Source organism: Arachis hypogaea, chromosome 20, assembly GCF_003086295.3.
Source record: "Arachis hypogaea cultivar Tifrunner chromosome 20, arahy.Tifrunner.gnm2.J5K5, whole genome shotgun sequence".
Lineage (NCBI taxonomy): Eukaryota > Viridiplantae > Streptophyta > Magnoliopsida > Fabales > Fabaceae > Arachis > Arachis hypogaea.
The window spans coordinates 51,203,364-51,210,801 of NC_092055.1; the positions used below are offsets into that span (position 1 = coordinate 51,203,364).

Consider the following 7,438-nt stretch of genomic DNA (forward strand, 5'->3'; position numbering starts at 1 on the left):
TGCAACAGAACTGCAAGTTTCATGGACTTCCATTTGAAGATCCTTTTCAGTTCTTAACTGAGTTCTTGCAAATTTGTGATACTGTTAAGACCAATGGGGTTGACCCTGAGGTCTACAGGCTTATGCTTTTCCCGTTTGCTGTAAGAGACAGAGCTAGAGTGTGGTTGGACTCTCAACCCAAAGATAGCCTGAACTCTTGGGATAAGCTGGTCACGGCTTTCTTAGCCAAGTTCTTTCCTCCTCAAAAGCTGAGTAAGCTTAGAGTGGATGTTCAAACCTTCAGACAGAAAGAAGGTGAATCCCTCTATGAAGCTTGGGAGAGATATAAGCAACTGACCAAAAAGTGTCCTTCTGACATGCTTTCAGAATGGACCATCCTGGATATATTCTATGATGGTCTGTCTGAATTAGCTAAGATGTCATTGGATACTTCTGCAGGTGGATCCATTCACCTAAAGAAAACGCCTGCAGAAGCTCAAGAACTCATTGACATGGTTGCTAATAACCAGTTCATTTACACTTCTGAGAGGAATCCTGTGAGTAATGGGACGCCTCAGAAGAAGGGAGTTCTTGAAATTGATACTCTGAATGCCATATTGGCTCAGAACAAAACATTGACTTAGCAAGTCAATATGATTTCTCAGAGTCTGAATGGAATGCAAGCTGCATCCAACAGTACTCAAGAGGCATCTTCTGAGGAAGAAGCTTATGATCCTGAAAACCCTGCAATAGCAGAGGTGAATTACATGGGTGAACCTTATGGAAACACCTATAATCCCTCATGGAGAAATCACCCAAATCTCTCATGGAAGGATCAACAAAAGCCTCAACAAGGCTTTAATAATGGTTGAAGAAACAAGTTTAGCAATAGCAAGCCTTTTCTATCATCCACTCGGCAAAAGATAGAGAGTTCTGAGCAGAATCCATCTAGCTTGGCAAATATAGTCTCTGATCTATCTAAGGCCACGTTAAGTTTCATGAATGAAACAAGGTCCTCCATTAGAAATCTGGAAGTACAAGTGGGCCAGCTGAGTAAAAGGATCACTGAAACCCCTCCTAGTACTCTCCCAAGCAATACAGAAGAAAATCCAAAAGGAGAGTGCAAGGCCATTGAAATGACCATCATGGCCGAAACCACAAAAGAGGAGGAGGACATGAATCCCAGTGAGGAAGACGTCCTAGGACGTCCAAAGATCAATAAGGAGTTTCCCTCTGAGGAACCAAAGGAATCTGAGGCTCATTTAGAGACCATAGAGATTCCATTGAACCTCCTTATGCCATTCATGAGCTCTGATGAGTATTCTTCTTCTGAAGAGAATGAAGATGTTACTAAAGAGCAAGTTGCCAAGTACCTTGGTGCTATCATGAAGCTGAATGCCAAATTATTTGGTAATGAGACTTGGGAAGATGAACCTCCCTTGCTCACCAATGAACTGAGTGATCTGGATCAACTGAGATTGCCTCAGAAGAAACAGGATCCTGGAAAGTTCTTAATACCTTGTACCATAGGCACTATGACCTTTGAGAAGGCTCTATGTGACCTTGGGTCAGGGATAAACCTCATGCCCCTCTCTGTAATGGAGAAACTGGGAATCTTTGAGGTACAAGCTGCCAGAATCTCACTAAAGATGGCAGACAACTCAAGAAAGCAGGCTTATGGACTAGTAGAGGACGTGATAGTAAAGGTTGAAGGCCTTTACATCCCTGCTGATTTCATAATCCTGGATACTGGGAAGGATGAGGATGAGTCCATCATCCTTGGAAGACCCTTCCTAGCCACAGCAAGAGCTGTGATTGATGTGGACAGAGGAAAATTGATCCTTCAACTGAATGAGGACTCCCTTGTGTTTAAAACTCAAGGATCTCCTTCTGTAACCATGGAGAGGAAGCATGAAAAGCTTCTCTCACTGCAGAGTCAACCAAAGCCCCCACAGTCAAACTCTAAGTTTGGTGTTGGGAGGCCTCAACCAAACTCTAAGTTTGGTGTTGAACTCCCATATCCAAACTCTAAGTTTGGTGTTGGGAGTCTATAAAATTGACTTGATCACCTGTGTGGCTCCATGAGAGCCTACTGTCAAGCAATTGACATTAAAGAAGCGCTTGTTGGGAGGCAACCCAATGTTATTTAATCATTTTTATTTTATTTTCTCTTTGTTATTTCATGTTTTATTAGGTTGATGATCATGTGGAGTCACAAAAACTACTGAAAAATCAAAAATAGAATGAAAAATAGCATTGAAAACAGAACACCCTGGAGGAAGGGCTTACTGGCGTTTAAACGCCAGTAAGGAGCATCTGGTTGGCGTTTAATGCCAGAACAGAGCATGAAACTGGCGTTAAACACCAGAAACAAGCAGAAGTCTGGCGTTTAAATGCCAGGATTGCACCCAGAGGAAAGCTGGCGTTAAACGCCAGAAACAAGCATCAGACTGGCGTTTAACGCCAGAAACATGCACCATATTGGCGTTCAATGCCAGAAACATGCTACAGACTGGCGTTGAATGCCCAAAACAAGCATGGAAGTGGCGTTTAACGCCAGAAACATGCTGCAGTCTGGCGTTAAACGCCAGGATTGCACATATAGGGCGTTTTACACGCCTCAAAGGTGAAGGGATGAGAAATCCTCAAACACCTCAGGATCTGTGGACCCCACAGGATCCCCACTTACCTTTCTTTTCTCCTCTTCACACCTTTTCATATCACTTTTCCCCAAATACTCCTCACCAATCAACTCAATCACTCTTTCCCATCACCTCTTCACCACTCACATCCACCCTCTCTTCCCCAAAAACCCCACCTACCTTTAAATTCAAAATAATTTCCCTCCCAAACACAACCCTCTCTTCTTCCCCTTGGCCGAATCCACCTTCTCCCTCCATCTCCTCCAGTTTTATTCTTCTTCTACTTCTTTCTCTTTTATTTTGCTCGAGGACGAGCAACCATTTTAAGTTTGGTGTGGTAAAAGCATTACTTTTTTGTTTTTCCATAACCATTCATGGCACCTAAGGCTAGAGAAACCTCTAGAAAGAGGAAAGGGAAGGCAATTGCTTCCACCTCTGAGTCATGGGAGATGGAGAGATTCATCTCTAAGGTCCATCAAGACCACTTCTATGAAGTTGTGGCCAAGAAGAAAGTGATCCCTGAGGTTCCTTTCAAACTCAAGAAGAATGAGTATCCGGAGATCCAACTTGAAATCCACAGAAGAGGTTGAAAAGTTCTAACCAACCCCATTCAACAAGTCGGGATCTTAATGGTTGATAAACCACTATTTTATGGTTCATCTTATGCTCAATTGAGTGGTTTTTATCTACTCTTTACCCACTTATTCATACTATTTGCATAGTTTTACATTTACCTTCCTAATTATGTGCTTTGATTGAAAACATGCTTCTTTGGACTTATATTTGCTTATTATTAATCCTCTCTTATTACCATTAGATGCCTTGATATGTGTGTTAAGTGATTTCAGAGATTACAGGGCAGGAATGGCTCAGAGGATGAAAAGGAAGCATGCAAAAGTGGAAAGAATACAAGAAGTTGGAGAAATTGCTAAGTTGTCCAGCCTGACCTCTTCGCAATCAAACGGCTATAACTTTAGCTACAGAGGTCCAAAGGACGCGGTTCCAATTGCGTTGGAAAGCTAACATCCGGGGCTTCGATTTGATATATAATATGTTATAGTTTCCCTGATGCTAGGTGATGCGACCGCGTGATCCATGCGGCCGCGTCGCAGTGACGGAAATCCAGCGTGGCAAAATTCGAAACCAGCGAATTCTGGACTGTTTCTGACCCAATTTGCAGCCCAGAAAACACATATTAGAGGCTATAAGTGGAGGACTACATCCATTCATAAGGAGGCTCTCATATTCACAATTTTAGGAGTAGATGTAGTTTTTAGAGTGAGAGGTTCTCTCCTCTCTCTTAGGATTAGGATTTAGGATTTCTCTTAGTTTTAGGAGTGACTCTCAATCCCAGGTTCTTTATTTTTATTTATTTTTATTTAATTTATGAACTCTTCCATGTTTCATATAATTTTCTTAATTAATGTTATTTGAGGTATTTCAGATTTAAGATTGCTTTGCTCTGTTTAAGATCGCTTTCAATTTAATTTAGATATTTTTCTCCCTTTTGGCTTTGGTCAAGTGATTGGTAGTACTTGAGTTATCAAACTCAGCAAGTGATTGAAATGGGTAGATTTTTCTTTAGCTAAGATTGCTCTAACACTAGTCTCCCCATAGGAGTTGACTAGGACTTGAAAATCAAGCTAATCAGTCTACTTAACATTCCTTTGTTTAATAAAGGCTGACCAAGTGGGATTAAAACCCAATTCTCTTCACACTTGATAAGGATAACTAGGATAGGAATTCCAATTCTCATACCTTGCCAAGAGTTTATTTTACAGTTATTTATTTATTTTTATTGCTCGAAAATATACCTGTGTGCATTGCCCAAACTTCCAAAACCCCCAATTTACAATCTTCATAACCAATAATAAGAACATACTTCCCTGCAATCCCTTGAGAAGACGACCCGAGGTTTGAATACTCGGTTATCAATTTCAAAGGGGTTTGTTACTTGTGACAACCAAAACGTTTGTACGAAGGGATTTTTGTCGGTTTAGAGACTATATCTACAACGCGACTGTTTTTATGACATTCTTTACTGGCAAAAATCCTGACGTCAAAATGGCACCGTTGCCGGGGAATTGCAAACGTGTGCCTTATTATTGGTTATTGTAAATATTTTTCTTTTGCTTGTTTATTTGTTTTTATTTTTGTTTTTATTTTTGCTTTTTCATAAATTAAGAGGTTATTGGTTTTTATTTAGTTATTAAAAATTTTCAAAAATTTGTTCTTATTATTCATCTTGATCTTCAAGTTGTTCTTAGTTGTTTTCTTCGTTTCGATCTAAAAATTTTTAAATTTGGTATCATTTTGTTGTTTTTCTCTTTCCTCATTTAATTCAAAAAATATATTTTCTCTATTTTTCATTGAATTTTCGAAATTTGCCTAAAAAAAAATTTCAGATTTTGATTTTAAAATTTTTATCTTATCTTATCTTATTTCAAAAATCAATTTTCAAAATTCAAATTTAAAAATTTTTCAAATTTTAAATTTCAAAAATTCAAATTTCAAAAAAATTTAAAATTCAAATTTCAAAATTCAAATTTCAAAATTTCAAATTTCAAATTTCAAAATTTAATTTTCAAATTCAAAATTTAAATAACCTTTTAATTTAAATTTGTTTTTATTTTTTTATTTGTTACTATGAACTCTCACCCCTTTGGCTATGAGTCTGGTTAGAATTATGTTGCAGGAAGAAGAAATTACAATGAGAACAGGCATCAAGGTTGGAACAATCAAAGATGGGAGGAGCCACAAGGATTTGATCAACCCTCATGGCAACAACCACCTCCAATGGACTATCAACAACCACCACCATATGCCTATGAACCCTTTCCTCAACACAACTTTGGACCACCATACTCACAAGCCCCTTTCCGCCATTCACCTCCATATGACCCTAACCCTCAACCACCATACCAACCACCTTATGAACCATATGAACCATATATAGAACCACCCCAATTCCAATCCAATCACTCCCAACCACCACCACTTTCTTTTGTATCATGTCCAAGTCCGACAACCCGAGAAGCAGAGGATCGCCTAAGGGAAACAGTAATTAAATTTCAGGCAACCGTTCAACAACTGGGGCAAGTATTAATTCAATGGGCTTCTAGACGCTTAAATACACAAGGATCAGCCACAGCCCCATGTGGACAGTCTAGTGAAGAGCATAGCATGAAGGAGATACCAGAAACCCCAGTGGACAAGACAGAGAATGAATTTGTACTAGAACAAGTAGAAGAAGCTGTCATTGTTCAAGAAGAAGAAGAAGTGATTGAAGACTTAGGAGATGCAGAACCTCCATGGGAAAGTCCAATCATAGAGCCTCCTTCCGAGACGGTTGAAATTGATACTGAGGAGGGTGTACAACATCCAAAGCATATCATAATTGAAGACTTGGAAGAGGTTGATCAAGAGATGGAGATTCAAGAAGAAGAAGCACAACCTTCCATGCCCTTGGAAAGCAATGAAGAGGAGATTGAATTGAAAGAGAGCTGCCAAGAGGAAGAGGTTGAAATTGAAGAAGCTTGCAAAGAGGTGGTAATTATCAGAGAAGAGCTCAAGGGAGTGGAACTTGCAATTTCATTAAAAATGCCTCCCCCTAAGTTGCCATCATCCTTCACAACATTCAAGTGGGTAAAATTCATATCCCATAGCTTTCTAATCCCACTTGAATATGGGCTACTGGAGACGGATGGTCAACTTAGAGCTCTTTGTGGCATTAAGAGTAAGAGGAAGATGGCCAGTGGTAAGAATTGTCCTGCAAGGTTCATTATGGTTGAAATCTTTAAGTTTAAACGCAAAGATTGGTGTAGAGCTCAATTGAATGGGTCTAGGAAGTTGTTTGGATGCTTCAGTGAGAATTCTAAAGCTGAACTACCCGGATGGAATCATGATAATCAACTTGAAGACGGGTGTAAAAGCAAGATTTGGGATCCTGGAATCTGTTCTGACATCCAACACCCCGGGAGCTTAAGAATCTTTTTGAAGCTGCTCAAGGGTTTTACATGCCTAGTTTGGGACCCCGGAGGTTACTGGAATCACAAACACTGGTGGAGATTCCTGGATGAATACAAGCATAAGCCACCATAACAGGAAGCTCATCAAATGTCCAACTTAAGGACTTTAACTAAAAGTGCTAGGTGAGAGACAACCCACCATGGTATGATTGTTCCTTTTTCATTTTTATTTAGTTTTATTTGTTTTTGAGTTTCATTTTATTTTATTATATTGAACCTGGAGTTTTGTATCACATTCATATTAACACTGCATTCTGCATCTTTTCAGATTAAAAAAAAAATGCCACGCGACGCGATCGCATCAGCGACGTGTCCGCGTCGCAAGGAGATAAGATAAAATAAAAACGAACAGAGAGTCACGCTGGAGCGAGGCTGGAGGCGTGCCAGTGGCACAATTCGTCCCACACGACCGCATCGCTGACACGTCTGCGTCGCAGGGGAATAATGGCCTCCTACGCGACCGCGTGCCCCACGCGGCCGCGTGACCTAAAAATCGACGTCAACCAGGTGCATGGCCGAAAGTTGAGCTGGAGTTGGTCTGGAATCGTGCTGGTAGCCCAAACCTCACCACGCGAACGCGTGCCTCACGCGTCCGTGTCATATCCCCATGATGGACACTCACGCGATCGCATGCCCCACGCGATCGCGTCACCCAGAATTTTGGCAAAAAGAGTTTCGAACAGAGAGTTGCGCGACCACGAGGCTGCACTTGCGCCAATCGCACAAAACAGGCCACGCGATCGTGTGACCCACGCGTCCGCGTCACCTGACCTTCTTGCGCACCACGCG

General features: G+C 40.7%; 1 non-coding gene across 1 annotated transcript; it reads right to left on the bottom strand.

Moving 5' to 3' along the window:
* Positions 1 to 254: 254 nt before the first annotated feature.
* On the bottom strand, positions 255 to 362 carry LOC112787651 (small nucleolar RNA R71). Its single transcript, XR_003195052.1, has one exon. It is a non-coding gene; the product is annotated as a small nucleolar RNA R71 (small nucleolar RNA).
* Between the last annotated feature and the right edge of the window lie 7,076 nt (positions 363 to 7,438).